The following is a 16,825-nucleotide window of genomic DNA, read 5'->3' on the forward strand; positions in this document are numbered from 1 at the left end:
ACTGAAAAATTTCTGGTTTCCTCAGGTGAAGTTCAACCAAAATTTTAGTCGATCAACTTTTCGAAGATCAGTTTAATTATAAATCAATAGAGTAAAAACGGTGTGATGGTAAAACATTGTGTTTGTATTGAGGGCTCCAAGATATTTGAACGTGTTTTATCGACACGAGGCAACTGCCACAGAAAATGCGCTTCACTGTACAGTCTCGTCGTTTCGAGAATTGCATTAACTGTCCAAGCGTTCGCTAACCGTTCCGAATAGGCGTGACTCTCTTCGTTTCCCCGGGAACTTCTCCGAAATGAAACTTTGCACGGCCTCGTCGTGGCACGTTGTCCGCCATAAAGAGAGAGAGAGAGAGAGAGAGAGAGAGACGTGTCTCCGTGATTTCCACGGAATTTATGCACCGCAGACTGCAACGGCCGTGCAAGAGAATCGATAATTACCGGCCGGCCGGTGATTTACGTACAGCCCGTATGGCCGAGCTAATGAAGGATAATGTCGACTGCAAACTAAAGCGCTAAGTACCCGCGAGATTTACGCCCCCTCCGCACCTGTGCTACGGTTCGCCACCCTGTTCGCGGACACTTCATTTTCAATTTTCAATCGAGCGGAATTCGCGAATATTCCGCTCGAAAATTCCCCGGTCACTCGCGCCAGGCATTCGGAAGTTTCGACGATGGGAAATTAAATAGCTGGAGGTAGAAATTTTAATCGTGGTTCGCTCTCGGAAATATTTCTGTGAAAAGTATTCGCGCGATATTTCACTCGCTTGTCCTTTATGTTCCATTTATAACGTCACACTTTTAAATTAAATTGTTTTACCTAGAAGAAGAGAATGGATTCTGAGGTCTAGCGGCCTGCAAATCTCCCGAAACCATTCAAATAATAAAAGTTTCCATATTAAAAAATTGCGTCGAAGATTAAAGAAATTGGATACTAGAATATTAAAGCCTTTTAGGTTGTCTTAACTTGACTCTTCAAGATCCTCGAGTCTCCACATGAAAAAGTTGCATCGAGAATGAAATAGCTGGAAACTGAAACTTTAAAGTACCCTTAGGCCATCAAGATTCTCGAGTTCGAATTTCAAGAAAGTTTGCATTACGAATGAAAAAGGTGGAGACTGAAATGTTGAGGCCCTGGGAGGACTCGTCAGCTTTCATCGACGACTGATGGGTCATCAATAGGAGATTGAGAAAGTTGTCCTATAAACATTGGCCCCGGATAACGCAGAAAATATAGTCCACAGTTTTAGTATGAATATACTCTCCAGATCAAGATTAATGGAGTCCCGAGTATTCTCGTCGAGTGACGTGCACGCGAGATGATGCAAAAATCGTTTCGCAGAACCGAGCGGATCTCGCGGTTAGATCGGTCCGCCATCTTTTATTCCTCTACAATCGCAGGAGCGTGGTTCGTCATTTTCTCAAGCTCGCGAACATCTTCTCAGAAGCTGCTTAACAAGTCTTCAACCGAACAAACAGTAGTTCCAACAATTACCGAAGACTACGAGCCGAACGGAATCGAAGAAATCGGATGTCTGGCATGATCGATCCGTTTGAAATTGCTGGCAATGGCACGGAACTCTCCGTTTGCTTGAGAAAAAGCCGCGTGGAACGTTCTTGACCCGAATGCGAGCTTGAGCCGCCCACAGTTTCCACTCGGAGGTTCGACGGCCTCGAAAAATCGTCGGAGACACGGCCACACCGTTCGCGGGACCCCATAAGGGGATTCCCGGTCTACGGCGTGACCTGGGAACCGGGATAAACCACATGGAATTTTCGCTTTTCCCTCGGTCTCGACGTGGTCGAACGCTCGCGACCTCGGCATTTACGGATTACCGCCTCCACGCGAGCCGGAGTTCCCTTGTTTCGCTTTTCAGACACGCGCAGGCTGCCTCGTGGCATTCGATAACGCTTTTTAATCCCCATCTTTAGAGAGCGCGTTTTTTTTTCCCCTCGGCACAGTGCGATTTCTCCCTCGCGAAACGATTCTCACGCGCGGATTATCCTTTTCTGGATCCTGCTGACCCCGCGGGCTGAAAACCTGGCTTGGAAATCGTTGCGCAAGGCTCCACCGCTGTTACCGCACCTCCAGAATTTGCACCTCAATTTTTAGAACTGCGGTTTACTTGGAAATCGTTGCGCAAGGGTCCACTGCTGTTACTGCACCTCCAGAGTTTGCACTTCAATTTTCCGGTAGAAATCTTGTGGAACGTTTCTTGACAGCAAGAACTAAACTATTCTAGGATGGCCAACAGTACAGAGAGAAGGGGCGAGTTCGTGTCTCGGAGGATTCTCGAGGAAGGGCGCGTGAAACAGTTGAATGATTGTCATGCGAACAGAGAGCGAGAGTAAAGAGACGAAAAGATCGCGTAGAATCCACGGGGGAGTTGAAAAGCCGGTGAAATAGTTGCGCACGTAGGTGGCTTGAAACCCGACTCGAATCGGTTTCACGGCGACCAACGGTGTCGAGTGACCCGCGGCGAGGGTAGTCGCGGGTTAAAGGCGGCGAGAGCGTGGGCGTAATTTATGCACGCTCGAGCCACGAATCGATTCCGGCGGCGTTCGGCCACGGTTTCGAGGGAATACCTCGCCGAGCTATCGAATCGGTCAACAGGCCAACGAGGAATTATGAAACGGGTCCCGAAATGCCAGTCGGTCGATGTACGAACGCATATAACCCGACCAACGTATTTCCATTCGCGTACCTAACACAGCTTTCATTCGATGTAAGACGTCGAGGTCGCGTTGTCCCAATAAGAAAATCTCTACCCCCTCGCTTAGTGCCAGAACGAAAGAATATACACTGTGATTTCTCTATATACGTCGCCAAGGCTCGGATGATAAATCTCGCGGAATTATCCCCACCACCGCGGGTTATACCGAGGAGTGTAAACACAACACGGCTCGGGTATGTCTCCTGGACGATACGCGACGCTGGCAAGACCCGTGTCGTTGACATACATCGAGAATTCACTCTGTTCTATCCTCCGTATTCTTTACCGCTTCGCATAAAAAGCCTACATTCTATACCTTCATGTCTCACTTCGCCCGCTAGTATTATTAAGAATCGTTTAAATATTCTTAATGATATTCCCTCAGAAACTTGCCTCTGGAAAGTTCCATTGATTCGGCAAAATCTTGATGAAACGCGAGGAAACTTGATTAAACGTTGATCAAGGCACCTAGACCGGAGGGAGAACAGGCTAGAAACCGACGAGCGGCAGCACTCATGCATTTTCATGAGGCTCGAACAGGCTGCACGACCGTTGACCTTGATTAATTAGATTCCACGGGCCCCGGCTATCTCCCCAGCGAAATTAGCTGACCTTATGCCTGCCATGATACCCGACACGCGATGATAATGGATATTCTCGCCTGCTTCCTGGCATATCCTGCCTTTCGCTTTCCTGTGGCGTACGAACACTCCGCGAGGAAAACGCTTTTTGCTTCGGGAAGATGGACGGTCGTATGAATTATGGGAGGGGGGAATCGGCCTCTGATTCGTCGAGAAAATAGTCGTTCTTTCGTGGAGAAAAATAGGTGCTCTTGTATACAGACAACTCTTTCGGGGGTGGAGAAAGAAGTAGTGGCTCTTTCGTGGAGAAAACAGTCGCTCTTAGATGGAGAAAAATTGTTGCTCGCTTGTGCATAAAATAGTGGCTCTTGGAGGGCCGATTTGCGGAGGAAAATAGTAATCCCGAAAAATTGTGATTCTCTTGCGAAGAAACTGCTAGCTCTTTCGCCGGGGAAAGATTGCTCTTTCGTGGAGAAAAGAAGTGTCTCTCTCGCAAGAGCAAAGCCGGCTCTCAAAAAGCAGTAGATCTCTCGCGGAGAAAATCAAAAATTCCTGTCCCTTCGAAAAGTATCCTCCATTTGGAACTTCCGTCGGTCTCCAAACCACCGGTACAATCTGAACTGTCCAAGATCCCGGCGTCTGGCAATTAAAATATTGAAATGGAGCACTGCGGATGATTATACCGCGGTGACTTCTCGGCTTGTTCGGCTTCCGGAGTTTCCGTGGTCGTCTCCCGAGGGAATTGCCGCATCCTCCAATTCCCTCGTCCCATTCGACCCAGGAAATTTAAGAAGCCAGCGAGAGAGACGGCACACGGAAGTATCGCCGGGAAAACAGGGAGCCCCGGGAAAGTACGGGATCGAAAGCAATACCTGCACCGGTGTAACGTATAGCAGACCTCCGAGAGAAGTTTGTCTTCGAGAAGACGTCGCATGGTGTGTTTACCGAATAATTTCACGGCTGAAAGAGTTTTCCCGTGTTCTCGCTCGCGCGGAGCCGAAGGGTAGCGAACCAGAGGACCGTTTTGTCCCGACACCGAGAGAACAGCATCTGTCGCCTCTGGGAGGAGCTGATAGTTCGACGAAACCGAGGGAATTCCGATGAGAACCACCGGCCAGGAAAGCAACTCGAGTCTCCTCGGTCCTGAGGGATCGGTTGATCCGATGTGGCGGCGATGAAACGCGATCGATCCACCGCTGTCTTCTTACGCTACAGCTTGGAGATCTTCCGAGAAGATCCGGCCACCGCAGAAGTAAAACTCCCTCCACGATTCACCGCACCTCTTTACCGTTATTAATCATTTTTAACCGGTCGCATTGTTACCTTTCCAGCGATCATTAGACCTCTGTCAACCCTGTTATTCGCGTCAAACAAAATCTATTGCAGATATACAGGTATGTTATTAATTTGAAAACCAAATTTGTTCCTTTCACTGATCATTTTAATACTGAAAACAATATATCGATGTCCGTTGAATACTTTTTTATTTTTACTATTTATATTTTCAACTACTCATTTTTGACGCATAGAACCTGCAGCCTATTGGTAGCATATTATTTTCTTTTGTTTGAAATCTTTGTCAAAAAGATTAAGGAAGTGGGGAGCAAAATAATACGTAAAGAAAAATTATGGCAGTTCTTTTGGAGCGATTCATTTTTGCCCAGCATCGGGAGATAAAGTTTGTTAGGTAACACGTTACGGTGGCAGGAGGTTCGCTAACAAATGTGTAAGCCTAACACACACGGCGACACTGGCTAACTGTAAATCCCCATTCCACCAGCTTCCCGACTGATTTCGAAGTAACGTTCCCGTATTGCCTACGCGTGTATGACCACCTCCCATGGAACACCGTTAACTCGTTCGATTATCCCTATATACCGGTGATAACGATTCATTTCGCCGCTGGTGACCACGGGGTCAACGCACCGCGATCATGTGCATTATGCACGTGCATAGTAGGCAGAGGTGGCACAAAGTTCACGGTACGGCGAGGACGAAAACGTGAAAATTTTCTTGAACGCGGCTGCGTGTCTCGATCGGAACCGGTTTCGAAAATACGTGGGCCGAGGCCGGGCTTGCTTGCAACGAGATTCTATGGCGAGGATTGTCTTGGAGCCACGATTTCTCGCCGCGATCCTTCAGAGAACTATAAAAATCAGCGGTTGAAATTAAAAACAGTCCCGACGATTTTTATATTGAAAACGGTGAACTCGGAATTTTGTCTTTTGTAATCACTGAAATCACTCGCTTCAGAATTTTTCTTTTGTGATTCCTGAGGTGACTTCCTTCAGAATTTTTCTTTTGTGATTCCTGAGATGACTTCTTTCAGAATTTTTCTTTTGTGATTCCTGAGATGACTTCTTTCAGAATTTTTCTTTTATAATTACTGAGATGACTCGTTTCAGAATTTTTCTTTCATCTATATTGAAATGACTCCTCCTTTATACAATTGACTTCTCCCAGAATGTTTCCTGTACCTTTATTGTCGCTGATATGCATTTCAGTGCTCCAGAAATTCCTTTAGAAAAATAGTACAAATTCAATACAGCTAGAATTCCGTTAAAAACGGAAAATCGTCAGTTTATACAACTGGTCCTGATATGATTATCAAAATTTTAATAAACACTTGTAGAATGGTGAACAGACAATTGTAGAGTGCCGTATAAAATCGACGATTTCGAGCATGATGGCGGCCGATCGGCGGCCTCGGTTCCATGAATCGATGAATCGATCTCGCATAACGCGGAGGAACGATATCGTCGAGTGAAGGGCACTCGCCTCTCGTCGTCGAGTGAAAGGTGAATGCCGACGTGATTTCGTAGCGGAAAAAAATCCCGTCGGGCCGGGACTTCATCGCGGAATCACAAAGACGTTTATGCGATCCACGGAATAATGCTCGTCGGCTTCCGCGAATCTTCCAATGCCGTTCTAGCATCGTTCCACTGTCTTTCGAACTCGTCTGAACACCTCTTTAGCAAGCTACACGTGTCTCTGTTAACGATACCGCACGTTTATTGCTTGTACACGTTCATTCTTACTTGGAACGATCGAAAGTTCAACGCGATTCGACCAACACAGAATTTTCCAAATTTATTTTGTCAACGTACCTATGTAGCACTGAATTTTAGTCAATCTTACAGCTTATATATTTTTCTGTGGTAAAAATGTTCAGATTATGTAAAATATAGATTTTAATAGATTTTAAATATAGAATTATCTTGATTTTAGTATTTCTAAAATATAGATTTATGTACAATCTATTAAAATCCCATTTCCCCATTTCTTGCAACAATTGCAATTTTTATTTTAAATAAATATCTGGAATCTACTCGTCGAATCTTTGCAAGAATAAATCCTGTAATTTAAACTTGAACATTTAAAGAATATTGTCTCCTGCACATTGTAGACTACACCAATAATACCACCCTGGCAATTAATAATAGATAAATCAAATGCCTCCGGCCTGAACCGTCATTAAACCTCCTCGATAGATCCTCCATTAGCATAATCATCAGCCTCTGTCTATTCGCAGCGGCTTCGTCACCGTAACGAACATCAATGAAAAAGAATTCCGACACAATGCCATCGTCCGAGATACGAATATCCGTTTTAGTCACCGAAACGACAGCTAAAGAAGGCTTTCAGTGGGAGACACGAGAGGTCTCCGGAAGTAGGTGTACGCGTTTTCTGAATCATAGTAAACGCGCGACGAAAGGCCGCGCGCAACGCCGGAGACAGCGCGTGAAGCTGCACGCGCATGCACCGAGAGATACTACAGAAGAAAAAGGGACGCGTGTTGCATTTCATTCGGGACGCGTTGCATCGTTGCATCGTTGCATCGTTGCACAGACGCATCGCGCCATAAAACACTCTTTTCGCGACAAGCGCGTACGCGTGAGCTGCGTTTCGTAGAAGCTCGGGCTCGATGGACGACTCTAAATTTAGAGAGAAGCTTCCATTCAAATTCCCCGCCTTGCACCGCTGTCAATAGTTACTGACAATATTTCCCTTTGCCGCTGTCTACGATTGCTCGGTCAATATTTCCCGAATGTGGCCATTGTTTTCGGAATTTTGAGAGGAATCTATCAACACTAGCTTTTACGGGGCACTAAAAATGACTATTCTACACTACTTTATAAAAATAACGAAAATGTATACCCAAAGAAACAAATTTTAATTGGTAATGGCGAATTAAAAATATTAGAACTGGTCCCGTAAACCTAATGTTAATGCGAGCCAGTCGTGCTTTTATTTTTATAGTGCAGTTGCAGAAAGTGTCCTGAAGATTATGCTAGATAGACTATGTAGTGTTTATACAATTAACGATCGCTTTAGACTCGTCTAAGAAAATGCGAGAATTTTCTGCAGGGTGTTTCATAATTTCACATACGGAACAATCGAATTCTCACAATTGAATGAATAACTTAAAAGGAGACGCATGACACAGGAGACATTTCTAGAGACTTCGTTCCTCGAAAAGCAAACGTTGGTAGAGAGATAGAAATTTTTACAATGTGATAGATTGTTTACTGGCGTGACCGAAGGAACCATCGGAGAATTGATCGATGCGAACTCTTCGGAGAAACTAATTGATCGATTCGTTCGTCGAGGAATGTTTCTGAAGAATCGAACGGCTAGTTCGCGGAGGAAGTTTGTGGGGGATCGATTAAACGAAAAAGCCGTGGTTAAATAACGCGTGGGCTGCAGGCATCTCTTCTGAGCTCTTCGCAGCAGCTCGCAGAGAAGCTGTTAACCCCGTTCGAAACGCGTCACGCTTAGAGAGCGTTAAAGGCACGGCAGTACACGTTTTACGCGGCTGTCCCGTCCTGGAACTGGTTTGTCCGGAATGGAAATCTCTCTGTTCGTGGACCGTGGCCGAACCTTCGATCCACCGTGGCCGGGTGTACTCGTGGTTTCGACCGCTCCGAAATCTTTCCAGCCCCTCTTCCTTCGCGATACTAATTAAATGGAAGATCCGCTTAACCCGTTAACCGGCCAAGACCACTTAAACCACTTCGTTCGAACCGCTTCCCTCGATTCTTACTTCTTTATGCGTCCAATTGCTCGCAGAATTTTCCATTCGATTTCGTTAGTACCCCATCATCACATTATGAAACGCCCTGTAGCGACATTCTTTAAGTCAGATTCCTTGATCATAAACTACTCGAAAGATACTTTTCAATCACTCCTTACCACTCAATCTTTAAAGGCGACCGCCAGAAAATATCTCAAACATTATGAAACGCCCTGTAGCGACATTCTTTAAATTTCACTCTCAGATTCCTTGGTCAGAACTACTCGAACGACACTTTTGAACCACTCCTTACCACTCAATCTTTAAAGTCGACCGCCAGAAAATATCTCAAACATTATGAAACGCCCTGTAGCGACATTCTTTAAATTTCACTCTCAGATTCCTTGGTCACAACTACTCGAACGACACTTTTGAACCACCCCGACCGACTGAATCTTTCAAGTCGACCTCCAGAAAATATTTCAAACATTATGAAACGCCCTGTAGCGACATTCTTTAAATATCACTCTCAGATTCCTTGGTCAGAACTACTCGAAAGACACTTTTGAACCACTCCGACCGACTGAATCTTTAAAGTCGACCTCCAGAAAATATTTCAAACATTATGAAACACCCTGTAGCGATATTATTTTAAGTGTCACTCTCAGATTCGCTGATCACAACTACTCGGAAGACGCTTTTGAACCACTCCTACCCACTCAATCTTTAAAGTCGACCTCCAGAAAATATTTCAAACATTATGAAACGCCCTGTAGCGACGTTATCTAAGTGTCACTCTCAGGTTCGCTACTCAGAAGACACTTTTGAACCACTCCGACCGACTGAATCTTTAAAGTCGACCTCCAGAAAATATTTCAAACATTATGAAACGCCCTGTAGCGATATTATTTAAGTGTCACTCTCAGGTTCGCTGATCACAACTACTCGGAAGACGCTTTTGAACCACTCCTACCCACTCAATCTTAAAAGTCGACCTCCAGAAAATATTTCAAACATTATGAAACACCCTGTAGCGACATTCTTTAAATTTCACTCTCAGATTCCTTGGTCAGAACTACTCAGAAGACACTTTTGAACCACTCCGACCGACTGAATCTTTCAAGTCGACCTCCAGAAAATATTTCAAACATTATGAAACGCCCTGTAGCGACATTATTTAAGTGCCACCCTCAGGTTCCACGACCACAACGACTTCGAAAGCTCTTTCGGACCACTCCTTGCCACTCGATCTGTGAGATCGACTTCTGGGAAGCATTTTACACATTATGGAACTACCTGTAGCAGCTCGGAGACTTGTTGAGCAGCCGTGTCGAGGCGTTTGCGAAGAAATCGATGAGTAACGACAAAGCCGAATTCAGACGAGTGATTCAGGCAACTGTTCTTTAGTGGCCATTGGATGCTGGACCCCGAGATCGAGGAACTTGCTCGCAACGTCTTGTGGGCTTCTCTCTCTCTCTCTCTCTCTCTCTCTCTCTCTCTCTCTCTCTCTCGTATGGCTCGTCTGCGAGAAGAAGGGATCCGGGACCTCTCCCCGCAGGTCAATTTCATCTTAAACGCGCTTAAGGACGTCACTCGTCGACTGATGGAGTTCCAGAGGCCGCGTGCAGCTTCGTGAATTGTACGCGTGCATTGTATACGTGCAGCGAGGAACACGCGATAGAAGACCACGGTGCAACAGCCGCCCACGCGGCTCCCTACGAGACGATTTTATGGAAACAGTATTATCTTTGACAAACTTGGATCTCCTAGGCACACAGTGGCTCGATGTCGGTTCCTCGAACCTTCAGATAACACCCTCCGCGGTCTGTGTGCACAGGGTGTCCGGAAATACCGAAACCATCCCCAGAAAACTTGGAATATTTTATCCGATAGCAGGGCTAGAGAAAATTTGAATTCGATGTGTAGTTTTTCAGAATCAAGTATAGAAATTCCCTGAACGCCAACTCGACACATTTAATCGAAATAGCAATTTAACTCCTTGCACTATAGTGTCGACTCGTGAATGAAGACTTCGAACACAATCTGTTAAATACGTACATTAACGAAGAAAGAAAATAATAATCGCAATATAAATCGTGAACCAACGATTTCGGGAAAAATCGACGAAACAGAATTTTCGCAATTGTTCGTTGTCAGGGCGAACGATTGGGACCTATAGGTCCAGCGGAAACTTTCTCGAGTCCGTGAACGCAATTTTCCTGTGATATATTACTTCTTTTCATTTGTAGGAGTTCGAAGGGAAAATGCTGGGGGTCTTGGGGCCCTCGGGCCCTTCAGAGGCCCCTGACCGTTACTTCGGTTGCTTTATGACCGCCTCGTTGCTATACCTAAGGATGGCGACTGAATGTTTTCGGGGCTTTCACGGTCGTTGTTCGAGGCGTATATTCGAAGCACGAAATGCAGAGGTTTCTCCAAAATCCGGTGACATAAGTCTTTCGACGCGACTGCACCGGAAGAGCACGGAGACGGAAGGCCTCTCGCAGGTCAAACTAATGGAGTGATGAAACAATTCTGCCCAATCTCCGGTAAGCCTTCAGTATCCTACCAGGTCGCCATCAAACCCGGACGAGCGACTGAAACCTGGACGATAAAATGCAAACAGTACCGACATCGCACGAACAAATGAACGCTGCAAAATATGAAAAATGACACCGTGATTCGGCCGACAAATGCGTTTTTGGCTAGAAAAATAATTTTTTCCGGCCACCGACCGAACGTTTCGGGACACCCAGTAAATATGGAACGGCGCACAAGGGAAACGACGCGTTCATTCTTATCAGAGCGTTATCTCGCAACGAAACCTGGCAGCGCGAAGGATCGTTGATGGTCGATCCTGCGGGCCGAGCAGCTTTCCGGGGCCATCGATAACATTCATCGTTCGAACGAGGCCCGATTTTACTTTCGAGATTATCCTGCGGGCCGAGCGGGGCTCGAAACAATCGCCGGCTTTCGCGAACAATGGAAACTTTCGGCACGGCTTAAGGCTAACTCCGAGTCACCCGGTGTTTATGCGTTCCATTCGTGGCAGATTTCGCTAAGCCCTGCAACCGACGATTTACGACGCCGGAGTGCCTCGATCACGGTCCCGACAGCCTCTCGCCGAACGAAAACGCGTTCGCCGCTTCTCGCTAATCCGGGGAACCGACGCCGCGCAAAACTTTCGCGTTTGTGGTCGGTTTTCGGCCGTGTTTCGACTCGTTTTGGTCGCGGTATCGTTTCCGGTTGAACCGACGGTCTTTTCAATGACTTACCGAGAGATTTGTCTCGGGTTTTGGGAAGCTGACGCAACGGTAGTATAGAGAAATATTTTTTTAAGCTGAGAAATTGGAAAAGATCAAAGTATTCACAAGCAAATGAGACTTCTTTTTTTTTGTTTAATCATTTTAGCAGATCCAAATATATCGACGCTCGACGCAGAAGTATGTAGGAACGTGTTAAACTCGAAATCCGTGGAAATCGTATCTGGCAGTAGCCTGAATACCCAGTTTCGTTCCACGATAGTTTCACTTTTATCTTTCTCGCTGTATTTAACTATCGTTGCACGGTCACGCTCTTTGCTTCGGTGTTCTTGCCGTAAAGTTTCTATCTTATTTACAATCCTGGCCAACTATTTCCTCTTGTTTCGTGCCTATCTTGTACAGAAATATTTAATAACGTTTATTTGAAAGTTTCCATTAAGATGAACAATTTTTCAGATGCGAACGGAGATAATTTTGCGTTTGGGTTCGTCGAGCTTTCAGAACACAACTCCAAAAAACTAAAGAGTAAAAATTTTAATGAAACACTGTACATTAACCTTTAGAATTTTCTTCAATTTTTTCTCAAAAGAGGGTTTCTCAGTCGGATGATTTTGTGTTCAGGTTCGTCGAGCTTTTGGAACGCAACTCCGGATAATAGGGAGTAAAAAATTTAATAAAACAGCACACGTTAACTGTTGGAATTTTTTTTCAATCTTTGCCGTTCTCAAAATGATTTCTCAGTGGAATGTAACAAAAAGATTAATCACTTGAACGTTTGACGCGAGGTCTAGGGTTAATAAACCGGAGCCAATAATAATGTAAATATCAATAAACAACGCCGGCGCTATCATTACCGACGCTAAACTAGCCAAAGTAACAACTGCTCGTTAAACGAGACATATAAATAATTGGTCACGCCTAAGGCTAGCATGAACGCCCCTTTCAGCATTAGCATTTTAGTCCGAGGATCGGCCACGTCTTGAGAACACGATCTCGACGAATATGCAATTAATCGAACCGAAAGGGCACTCGAGCAATTGAGGTCGATTGAACACGGCCTTAATAAGACGCGCACACTCGTGGACCGTGACGGTTAATGATTCGTTAACGCGGCACGTGTTTCGCACGGAATCATCAAAATCACTGTTACCTCCCCCCCCCCTCTCTCTTTATTTCGCAACATCGGTCAACGTGTCACTGTTCGCATACGAGCCTCTCATTATACGAGCCTCTCATACGTTCAGCAAATATTGTCCTAAAAGTTAGCGCAATTCTTAACTACCGGAAAATCCCCAATGTTCGAAGAAGTAAAAAATTTTGAAGAAGTACAGAAATTTTGTTGGGGTCACGAGAGATCCCAGGATACTATTGCAGGATTAATTTTGGGAACTTTCGCGATTTTTATCCTCCGGTGCAAGAGTCAAAAATACCCTAATTTTGCATTTAAATACTCTACTTTTAATTAAATCAAATACTTTAAATATCTATTTAAAAACTCCGAGTTTTTCATGCATATTGCGAGTATTGTTATAAATCGAGTAAATAAATGCGAGTAATTGCAAGTAAAGATTCATTGAAGAAATTCAAGATAATTCGAAGACAATTAAATCGGTGTAAATTCAATTCTATTCGATTCGATTGAAATTATTCAGGATTTTAGTAAACCGTAAGTGTCGAGCATCAATGTTTTCGCTGTAGAATGTAAGAAAACTCGAGTTAATGGATTCCGGCCGAGAACAGTTCGCATCCAGGTCAAATTGTAGTGTGCAGCACACTGTAGCACACTGTGTGCTACACACAGGTATAAACGTAAACACAATTTTCGACATAAACACGGGACAGCACCGCAGGATATCGCATGTCAGACAGTTTCGCGGGTCACTGTTGCGATTACATTGTAAACGATCGACTTCCGAGCTGTGTTACGACTCTGCCGAGAGATAAATCGATCATAGAGACGGTCGTTCGCGATACGAACCGCGGAGGAAATCGGTCAGCAATGTTGCATTTTACCTCGACAGTGTTTCTTGCCTGTTCGAAATTATCAAGAAAATTGCTAATCATTATACTGCGGATCCTCGTGCAAATTTCCATTGTTACAGCTGATTTTAGTAAATTAAATTCGAGGAAAAATTCCTTTAACCAAGAGGTTCTTTACAAGTGAAATATTATCAATTTTTACTCGTGCACGCGTCTTCTTCTATTTCAGAAATTTGTATAAATGTGCATTCACAGTCTACTAATTAGATTTGCAAAATAAAAATGCATCAGCTGCAATGAGCCGCCATTAAACCGGAATGTCTCCCACGACAATTTGGATAATTCTCGGATATCGATTGCCTCGGAGATTTTTGAAAATCGTCTGCTGACGTCTACGCGAAACGCGCAAAAGATCCGCAGTCGACGTAAAACGACTCGCCCCGACTCGAGAAAGCGCAGTGGCGTTCAAATGTTTCTCGCCCAGGCGTGCTCAAAGTTTCGGGTAATCGAGGTCCGTTTCCACAGAGGAACCTCGCGCCAGCACACACCGTAGAGATCGTAGTACGCACGTATGTAGATCCATCACCGATCGCGCCCACTATTTGTACAGAAGAGTAAGAAAAACCGGTACCGACGAGGCGATCGAAGAAGAAACCGATATCGAGAAAGCGCGACAGAACAATACCTTTCTCGAGAGATCAGCGGTGGCCGGCTAAAACCCGGAAATCCACGGACGATCCGACGATGTTCCGACGATCTAGGCTAGGATCGTTGCCGATCGGTTTTCCCAGCGGCGAATCGCGCGGGAACCACGCGCCTATCGATCCGGATCAGCTTTCTCCTCCAACTTTTGCGTCCTTTTCCCTCGAAAAATCTCTTCTTCGTCGCCGTCCTCTGTCTTGGCTCCGAAATTTCCAAAGAAATTTTATCGACTTTCTCTCTCTCTCTCTCTCTCTCTTTCTCTCTCTCACACGGCTCACCTTTTTCTCTGTTCCCGACTATCGACCTCGCGATCCCGGAATCGATTCGGGTCCTAGTTCAACGCGAACCGAGAGAAAACTCGACGGAGGACAGCGATCGACGCGTTCGCGCGAGTCTTCTTTTGTTTCGGTTAGTTTGCTCTCTCTCGAGGAGCGAGAGCGTACGCGGAAACGGACGATTTTTTTTTCCGGGTTCGAGGGGATGTCCGGGGGGAGGGGATGTACGTATACAGGGGTTTTGGAGGCCGAGCAACGTCGGGGCCCGGCGTTCGAACAGCGACTGAACCGAGAGAGCCGGGGGACTCGTTCTGGGGCCCCACCACTCCCTGCCATCTTGTGTTCCTCGGTTACACGCTGCGGAACCAGCGTGGGGGCGACTCTATCAGGTGCGTACGTCGCGCGTCGAGGGAAATCTCTGGACGCTGGATTCTTTATGCACCGGTGCGTGCACTCTCGCATTATGCGTGCGGGAGTCTGCTGCACGATTCCGACGAGTTTTTCGAGGGCGGCGCACAGTGGGCAATTTGAACAAAATCGGATTCAAAATCAAGGAACTGTCGATAGGAATGAGGTAGAGCGATGAAATTTTTTTTAAATGAAAGCTGCAACTTTGTAGAATATGGGAAAAATAGGGAGATTATCACCATCCAATCATGTCAACGAAAAAATGACTTCATTCGTTTTTGTCACAAAAATCTATTTTTTGCAAAATCCTGAGGTCGTAGACAAATTTTGAGACCAGATTTGAAATCAGCGTGAAAAAATCTATAGGAAATGATGTATAGCATGTTTGAAAAAAAATTTTTTCCGCGCGTGCTATTGGAAAAACTAAAATTTTCTTGAATTTGTGCGCGTTTAACGAATGTTCTCGATGTTAAAAAACGTTCGTACCACAATCTCTCTATTTTTCCCATATTCTACAAAGTTGCAGCTTCCATTTAAAAAAAAATTTCATCGCTCTACCTCATTCCTATCGAAAGTTCCTTGATTTTGAATCCGATTTTGACCAAATTGCCCACTGTGCGGCGGGCGGGACAAATTTTCCGTCAATTTTTGTCCGACCTTCTGGAAGTGGTAACAGCCGCTGCATAATCTTCAGAGTTTGTACATGACAGTAGGTCCTTTCCTATGTTAAAATGATGACGCGAGTTGATTCATTAGGTGCAGAAATTGATTCAGTTTGATGGGTGAATTTTATATTGACTGGAGAATTAGGCGTTAGATGCAATATTAGGAAATTTTTAAGAGTATTAAGAGCCAAATTTTCCGTCAATTTTTGTACGACCTTCTGGAAGTGGTAACAGCCGCTGCGTAATCTTCAGAGTTTGTACACGACAGTAGGTCCTTTCCTATGTTAAAATGATGACGCGAGTTGATTCATTAGGTGCAGAAATTGATTCAGTTTGATGGGTGAATTTTATATTGACTGGAGAATTAGGCGTTAGATGCAATATTAGGAAATTTTGAAGACTATTAAGGCCCAAATTTTTGGTCAATTTTTGTCCAAGCTTCTGGAAATGGTAATGGTCTTTAGCTGCATAATCTTCAGAGTTTGTACATGACAGTAGGTCCTTTCCTATGTTAAAATGATGATACCTGTTGATTCATTAGGTGCAGAAATGGATTCAGTTTGATGGATGAATTTTATATTGACTGCAGAATTAGGCGTTAGATGCAATATTAGGAAATTTTGAAGACTAAGGCCCAAATTTTCCGTCAATTTTTGTCCAAGCTTCTGGGAGTGGTAATGCTATTTAGCTAGATAATTTTCAGCGTTTGTACATGGCAGTAGGTCCTTTCGTATGTTAAAATGATGATGCGAGTTAATTTATTGGGCGCAATAATTGATTCTGTTTGATGGGTGAATTTGGTGATTTATTGACTGAAGAATTAGGCGTTAGGTGCAATATTGGGAAATTTTGAAGTGTACGTTTGAAGAGCGTTGCACAATTTCGACGAAATTTTAGGAATCGATATAAGGGCGAAATTTTTGGTCAATTTTTGTCCGAGGTTTTGGAAATGGTAATGGCTTTTAGGAGGATAATTTTGAGAGTTTGTAGATGTTACTAGTTAAATGACAGTAGTATTGTATGTGAAAATAACGATGTTGTGAGTTGGTTTGTTTGGCGCAATAATTGATTGAATTTGATGGGTCGAATCGTCCAAAATGGTTTATCGAGTGTAATACGGTTGAGAACTAGGTTTCAGATGCGATATTAGGTAATTTCGAAGAGTATGTGTGAGTCGTTTTGTTCGGAAACGTGCAGATAATGCGGGAATTTAATGGAATACAA

At 44.6% G+C, this 16,825-nt stretch overlaps 2 protein-coding genes across 8 annotated transcripts in view; one reads left to right on the top strand and one right to left on the bottom strand.

The window, feature by feature from the left end:
- The window catches only part of Inx3 (innexin 3), a 34,202-nt gene extending 19,385 nt beyond the window's left edge, over positions 1-14,817 (bottom strand). The window contains exons 1-2 of one of the 4 annotated variants that reach the window (XM_076786504.1): positions 14,532-14,817; positions 14,237-14,449 (exon numbers count right to left, since the gene is read on the bottom strand). The gene's annotated coding sequence lies outside the window, so the exon portion shown is untranslated. Of the gene's footprint in view, positions 1-14,236; positions 14,455-14,524 lie in introns of all 4 variants that reach the window. The other 3 variants (XM_076786506.1, XM_076786505.1, XM_076786507.1) reach the window with 3 other exon arrangements.
- Positions 1-16,825, top strand: part of Spg (dedicator of cytokinesis spg) — a 91,280-nt gene that overhangs the window by 42,630 nt on the left and 31,825 nt on the right. The window lies entirely within an intron of this gene.

Source organism: Halictus rubicundus, chromosome 4, assembly GCF_050948215.1.
Source record: "Halictus rubicundus isolate RS-2024b chromosome 4, iyHalRubi1_principal, whole genome shotgun sequence".
NCBI classification, from domain to species: Eukaryota; Metazoa; Arthropoda; class Insecta; order Hymenoptera; family Halictidae; genus Halictus; species Halictus rubicundus.